Below are 8,384 nucleotides of genomic sequence, written 5' to 3' on the forward strand. Positions count from 1 at the left end.
GTGGAACAGCCCCGCCTTCTACTTCGGCCGAGAGCTTTACCTCCTCCAACGGAGCGTTAACGCTTCCCACGTGTATCACCTCCACGAACAGGCGCTTCTGCGCCTCGGTTGCAGCATCCTGGGGGGATGTTCTAGCCCTCTTTTTGGGGTTACCCTTCTTGCTGGTGTTCTTGCTGCGTGGTTGTTGTCGTTGTTGTTGTTGCAGCGGAGGGAACGGGGGAGGGGTGCTGATAGGCAACCGCGCCTCCGCCTGGACTCCCCAATCCCGGGTAATCTTCCTCGGAGGTGCCGGCAGGATTGAAGAGGGATTAAAAGAATTCGGGCCAACAAGAGGGGGAGGGAACACTGTTCCTCTCTCAACCTCACCCCCTGCTGCCCTCCCTTGCCTTCCTTCCACCTGCCGATGGAGTTTGTGGCAATGGCGTCAGCCACAGCAATGGCTGCCTCCTCGCAGCCTCTAGCCACCTCCCTGGTAATATCCACCATACCGGACCCAGGAGCTCCATGCATAGTAGCCGCCGCCGCTGCCAAATCACGACACGCCTCTTTTAGACCCCCCAGGAGGGTGGCCACATTCGCCAAAAGCCGACCAATCTTCCCAGCCGGTGATAACCGCCAATCTGCCCTGATAACCCACTGTGGAATCTTTTTCGGGGGAGGGGGGGGGGCATTATCGGAACCGGGAAGGAAGGAGGCGGGGCCAAGGGATCAAGACCCCTCTTTCTCATGTCACCCGCTCTGGACGCCGAGCTAAATCGAATCCTCGGCTTTAAGCTCCCTTGCTTCTTCGGTCCGATTGGAGTGATCAAATATAAATTTGAAATTGGTTTTTAGGCATTTGTGTTGCTAGGCTTAAACCAAGTATCGATATCGAATCGGACCGAAGAACTTATGAGGGATCCGTGAAAACAAATTATACCCCTTTTCACCCCCTTAGGGGTTGATTAGGGCAAAATCCTGAAATTGAGTTTTAGGTATTTGTGTCGGCAACCGTTGTAAGTGAAGACCAAGGTGATATCTAATCGGACCTAAGAGATATTAAGGAATCAGAGAAAATAAATTTTACCCCTTTTCACCCCCTTGGGGATGAAATTTCCAAGAATCCGTACTTAGTGGGTACCTACGTCATAAAAACAATGCACCTTCCAAATTGCACTTGTCTTGTTGAATATTACTGAAATCGATTATGTTAACAAATTGTTTGGTAACAATTAATTGTTAATAATTGTTTTTATTAATGTTACAACAAAATATGATCAATTTGATTTTCTGAAATGGATTTCAGTCACTTTGTTAAAAAATTGTTTAAACAAATTATTAATAAACAATATACTAACATTTTTTTATGTCAATAATCTTTATTTTCGACTCCGATAAATATTTAAAGGTTAGATTAATCACGTAGTGCAGTATTTGTCGCGGAAATGATAAAATTAGTAAATAATGATGTTTTTTATTGTTAACAATAATTTTTTAACAACTATTCATTAGAATACCATTCTACAGAGTGTGATGCACATTTATAGATTCATAAAATATATAGTTATAGCTGTAGGATATGAATAAACAACGTGTTTCTTTCGTAGGATTCGTATTTTTTCAGTTTTTGTCAACATTGAGCGGCCATATTGGATCCGCCATTTTCTTTTTCAAAAAACCTGCAACGGATTCGTAATCAGCGATACCTATGTTACGTATGTGGAATTTTCCCATACGCCGCTCTCAACCACTTTTCGAGCTCACGTCTGCGAAGGGAAAACGCCCTAAAATCCTTTTGCTTATCACATACCACAAAGGGGGGTCATGATATCGACCATCTGGATCACGACCATGGGAACGGGAGTGACACGACGACGACCCCGAAGAATTTCCATATATGGAAATTTCTAATGCATCCCCACTCATTTTTGGGACTATATAAACCCTTTGGTTTCTACCCTCTGCGGTTAAAAGCAGTACAGTCACGCGTAGAGTAACGTCGTGTCACGCTCGTACCGAGTCGGTTGAATTCAGTAAGATCGAGCTAAAGTCTCCGTCGGAATCATAGTTGACCACATAGAATCCGCGAGTTCGGTTTATATTCTATTGGGCACTTTAAAATAGCCGCTCGTACGCCCCGCATCGCCAGTGCGTCAACACCGAGCAAATTAGTGGTAATTTATACACATTTACTACACTATTTAACCGCGACACTTACATTTGTACTATAATTCATTATTGAATACACGAATGGTGTTCACGTCTAAATCGAGTTGATTCGTTAAAACCCATCTTTTACCCAGCGATCCTTATAATATTAATAGCACTCACCCACTGATACAACTTTACCGCTCGAGTTGTATCGAACATAAATTAAGAGTTACGAGGCATTACTAACATTTCCCGCGACTCCCTGATCTAGCATCAGGTTCGTTCGCAACCTTTCATCCAAAACAAGGAATCTTTACTAACCTAGTGGCTCCCCGATTTCGCATCGGGTTCGTCCACGCTTAACCCTCCTACGGCTCCCTGATTTCGGATCAGGTTCGTCCGTATCCTACAGCTCCCTGGTTTCGCACAAGGTTCGTCTGTAAGTCTACCAACCTCCGAACAGCTCCCTGGTTTCGCACCAGGTTCGTCTGTGAATAATCCAACCTCCTAACAGCTCCTCGACTTCGGGTCGAGTTCGTCTGTGAACATCATCCTAGTGACACCCCGATTTCGCATCGGGTTCGTTCACGACGTTTCACCCTCCTGCGGCTCCCTGATTTCGAATCAGGTTCGTACGCGCTTGACTCCAAACCTAGAGGCTCCCTGATTTCGCATCAGGTTCGTCCGCACACCTTACTAACAAATTCATAAACCATATTCCTTGGGAAATACCCTTCTCGTCGGCCTCTCGCGTTGCCGCAGCCCCGGCTCGTAACACCTAATACCCCAGTATACCAAGGGTCGTTGATTTTCCTTTCGATTTGGCGTGGGAATTGAATTTTGACGCCGACTGTGTCATTTTTGACCACCGTGCGGCGACCGGAGTTCAAGTCCCCGCGTAAGTCACATATATAATACAGGGTGCCCCAAAAATGTCGGAGTTCCTTGAAAGGGGTGACTCAGGGGGTGATTTGAAACAACTTGTTCCTTAGCGAAAATATTGTCCGAAGCTTCGTTAACGAGATATAAACAAAAACCCCCGACCAATCAGAGCGCGCGCCTTCCACCCGAGCTTCCGTTGTAGCGTTGGCTACGCAGTAGGCGGCTGCGCTTGTACTACGAAGGTACGAACAAGCAAGTCGGCATGCATCGAAGGAAACCGCGTTACCCAGTTTTTTTTAAAGCAGAATCTTAAATAATAATTGTTTGAAGTGAGAGGACAAGAAATACGCAAATTTTGTTTTCAAATAAGGCATAAACGAAAAGGTAATGTAACAAAAAATGTACGGCATGTGATCATAATTCGTTATTGAGGTAAAAATCCGTAGTTTAATTACGGCCAACATAACTAATTTTAAAAAATAGTATTAGGTGTATGAATAAATTCTTTCAAACTGGATTTACATAACCGGTATAAAGCAACCGAATTTCTATCGCAGTGATATTCGTAAGCTACCAGAAAAATAGCAAAAAGGTAATTAACAATAATGGTAATTATTTCGATGCTTGAGTTGTTTTCATATTTTTTAAATCAAACTGTTATTGAACCCTAAAATCGAACAGAATTTATTTCTACACCTAATAATCACTAATAAATTAAATAACACTCACGCCTACGAGCATTCCTTTCCTCCTTTCCTTCCTTTTCGGAATCCTGTGTCAGTAAGTAGGGCACTGTGCCGATCCTGGTCATCAGTGGACGAAAAAATTTATGGTAGGGTTGCGCCCACTGCTCAGCTGATCGCAGGTATACGACCGAAGGTAAGGATCGCAACGTCAAGTGCGTCCGGGTTAATGTACCGATTATTCACTTCACTGCACGGTAACTAACACTGATCACTTAATTTACTTTTCAGGGAACGTGTTGTTCCTAAGTTATAAAACTGGTGGCCCCGAAAGGGGCCGATTACTGTTAGTTGAGCAGTTGAGCAGACTCTGTTGAGAATAATCTTGACGCCAAACGCCGAATCGTACCCTCGCTGGGGGTTTGGATGTGCGGGTATTCCCGTGCATACGCTCGCACAGTAGCATTTGCGTTCCCGTTGTTCCCGGCGAATACCCAGAACATCGCGTAATATTCTTGAGCGGTGAACATTTCTGGGATGAGATTGCTAGCTGACTGACAGGATTTTTTCCAAGCAACTTCCTCTACCCCGTTTCTCTCGTTCCATTATGAGTTAACTCCCACCAGGACAAGAGGCTTTAGGTAAAAAGAAGCCAGCACATTTTCGAAACACACGTGCATTGCAGAAGTGCAACGAACGACCCATCCTACACTTTCACAAAAGCCCGCGCTCCGTCCTTTTACTGCCAATGTACCCGTTGCTTCGAGATAGACAGCAGACACCACGTGTTTCGTTTCGAAAGGTCCCGAAGAGAAGAGAAACAGAAAGTCTTCCAGTTGCTATAAAGAAGAAAAGGCACACCATTCCTGTTTCCGTTTTCCGATACCCTGAGTTCACGTCAGCTACGAGGCGGAACCAGCTAAGCCATAAATTACCCAAAACAAATCGTTCTCTACCGCCGACTCGCAGGACAATACGGTAATAAACCGCGACCCTGAGAAATGCTTTGGCTAATCAGCCTGATTAATTTTAAATATGCCTCGCGGAGAGACATAGGAAGAAAGGGGGTAACTCGCTGACTGCGCGTAGTCCCACCTGCTTCGTCCTTCCTTCCAATTAAAGGCAGATCCCTTGTCTCTAGAGTATAAGCACGCGCTCGAATTTCAAAACAAATTTAAGAGCGTGTTTATACTGGTGGATCTTGGGGAGGAGACATGGCTGTGAAGAAGGCCTCTTCAAAACAGTGGCCGTTTGGGAGGGATGCAGGGCAGATTGATTAGGTTACGACCATTCGGAATTCATGCCCACCTTTTCTCGCACGGAATACATCAACGTGTGCTTTTGTTTTGTAGTTCTAGCGCGTGCTTATACTCGAGAGATAAGGGAACTGTCTTTAATTTGAAGGAAACACGAAGCAGGCGGGACTACGCGCAGTAAACGAGTTACCCCCTTTCTTCCTGTATCTCTCCGCGAGGCGTATTGATGTTGGATATTACTTTTTAATTGCTAGATCTAAAAAATTAATCAGGCTGATTAGCCAAAGCATTTCTCAGGGTCGCGGTTTATTACCGTATTGTCCTGCGAGTCGGCGGTAGAGAACGATTTGTTTTGGGTAATTTATGGCTTAGCTGGTTCCGCCTCGTAGCTGACGTGAACTCAGGGTATCGGAAAACGGAAACAGGAATGGTGTGCCTTTTCTTCTTTATAGCAACTGGAAGACTTTCTGTTTCTCTTCTCTTCGGGACCTTTCGAAACGAAACACGTGGTGTCTGCTGTCTATCTCGAAGCAACGGGTACATTGGCAGTAAAAGGACGGAGCGCGGGCTTTTGTGAAAGTGTAGGATGGGTCGTTCGTTGCACTTCTGCAATGCACGTGTGTTTCGAAAATGTGCTGGCTTCTTTTTACCTAAAGCCTCTTGTCCTGGTGGGAGTTAACTCATAATGGAACGAGAGAATCGGGGTAGAGGAAGTTGCTTGGAAAAAATCCTGTCAGTCAGCTAGCAATCTCATCCCAGAAATGTTCATCGCTCAAGAATATTACGCGATGTTCTGGGTATTCGCCGGGAACAACGGGAACGCAAATGCTACTGTGCGAGCGTTTGCACGGGAATACCCGCACATCCAAACCCCCAGCGAGGGTACGATTCGGCGTTTGGCGTCAAGATTATTCTCAACGGAGTCAATGATGCCGCAACGCGAGCATAGACGCTGAGGGTGGTCACATAGAGCAACAGCTCAACTAACAATAATCGGCCCCTTTCGGGGCCACCAGTTTTATAACTTAGGAACAACACGTTCCATGAAAAGTAAATTAAGTGATCAGTGTTAGTGACCGTGCAGTGAAGTGAATATTCGGTACATTAACCCGGACGCACTTGACGTTGCGATCCTTACCTTCGGGTGATGTCGTATACCTGCGATCAGCTGAGCAGTGGGCGCAACCCTACCATAAATCTTTTCGTCCACCGATGACCAGGATCGGCACAGTGCCCTACTTTGTGACACAGGATTCCGAAAAGGAAGGAAAGGAAGGAAAGGAATGCTCGTAGGCGTGAGTGTTATTTAATTTATTAGTGATTATTAGGTGTAGAAATAAATTCTGTTCGATTTTATGGTTCAATAACAGTTTGATTTAAAAAATATGAAAATAACTCATTCATCGAAATAATTACCATTATTGTTAATTACCTTTTGCCATTTTTCTGGTAGCTTACGAATATCACTGCTGTTGCAGCCAAAATCAGCGCGACAGCTGATCGGCCGATTTAAATGTGCGTGCGAGAGCGTGTAAACACGGTGACCTTTTCGTTTATGCCTTATTTGAAAACGAAATTTGCGTATTTCTTGTCCTCTCACTTCAAACAATTATTATTTAAGATTCTGCTTTAAAAAAACTGTGTAACGCGGTTTCCTTCGATGCATGCCGACTTGCTTGTTCGTACCTTCGTAGTACAAGCGCAGCCGCCTACTGCGTAGCCAACGCTACAACGGGAGCTCGGGCGGAAGGCGCGCGCTCTGATTGGTCGGGGGTTTTTGTTAATATCTCGTTAACGAAACTTTGGACAATATTTTCGCTAAGGAAAAAGTTGTTTCAAATCACCCCCTGAGTGACCCCTTTCAAGGAACTCCGACATTTTTGGGGCACCCTGTATACTCCTTTTTTTAAACAATTTTTCCTGTGGAAATATATTTTGTGGATATTACGCATCATATACTTTACATATTATTACTCTACGCAATTTTTAAGGTTAATTAAAAATGCATTTATAACATAACAAATTATTCTAATCATCTCTTTCACCGGTGTTTTCATATTTCTTGTACTGCAAAAATATTTCATTCCGAAACTTTCGACGCCAGCGATTGTCGAGCAGGTGAAATGGGATAGCCGTCAAAATTACCGTTTTTTTTTTAACATTAAAATTTGCGTAGAGTAATATGTAACGTACTATATATATTTATGTAACATACTGTATATAATACGTAATATTCACAAAATATATTTCCGCGGGAAAAATTGTTAAAAAAAATCCAAGGTGCCCTCGTGACAATCTGACGCGCTACCATTGTGTCCACAAAACCTTCTTGGGTGTAGGTTACTATAGATGGTAGATATATATCTGGATTACTACGTACGTTAAAAACTTTAAAAATTACAATATCTCGAAAACGAAGGTCCATTCGACTAAAAGCCGAACTGGTATTTTCATACTACATGAGTACTACGACCCCCATATACAGTTGTTCCAAAAAACATTTCCACATCCCTGGCGTCCCCTTGTTAGCTTCCCGGCTTAAAAATCAACAATTCAAAGAGCCCGCGGCAGAATGTGTCCGTATCTATGTCAAAAGCAGGCTCCTTAACCCGCGAGAGGGCGCACGCGGAGGTTTCCTCCAGGTGCCAGACATTTCGTTAAATAACTATAGATTGTCGACCTGTAAGGCTATGAGGTACTTTCTACCTTCCTCTTTATTAATTTACTTTAGATTGAACCATGTTTCATTGTTCTCACTGTTGAATTGGTAATTTTTCAGAATGTTTTATCAGATCGCGCGCATCAAGTGCGTGTGACTCAGCCTGTGCGCTAGATGTATTTCCATTCTACGTCTAAAAATGAAAATAGTTTTCCAGACTAAATTGGCTGGCACTATTTTAATTTCCAGGCAGTTTATGGCGTAGCTTAGAGTAATAAAATTCTTGAGAAAGTTAGGTACGATTTGTTCCGTTCGACGAAGCAATCGTGTTTATTGCTGCCAGATGTGGAAATCCGAGGTTCGTTTTAGACACTTTGTCTATTCATTCGACTTTCCGAAAAAATCCCACATCTGACAAATTCATAAAGTAATTTCGCGCTTTCGTCGAGTGGCGTGTTCCTCCCTAGCAATAACCATCGAGGAACTTATTGCCCCGCAGTCGGTACCATTACGCCAAATCATCCTCCGTTCGGACCTTCGGAGGGTTGATGCCGACTCGTGGTACAATACGGCCATAAAACAGGGAAACACGTGCGTGGGCCCGTTCGAGCCACGCCATTCCGGGGTCCGATCTTCCTCCCCAATTTTCGCGGCCTTCGACCGGAGGGAGGAATTTCCTTCACCACCGTCGCGGGGTGGTCGAGACCTTCCACCACCATTGCCGCTGAATGGCCAGGGAGGGGTCGTTCCACCCCTATCGAAGTGACTGGGGAT

This window comes from Andrena cerasifolii, chromosome 14 (assembly GCF_050908995.1).
Source record: "Andrena cerasifolii isolate SP2316 chromosome 14, iyAndCera1_principal, whole genome shotgun sequence".
Lineage (NCBI taxonomy): Eukaryota > Metazoa > Arthropoda > Insecta > Hymenoptera > Andrenidae > Andrena > Andrena cerasifolii.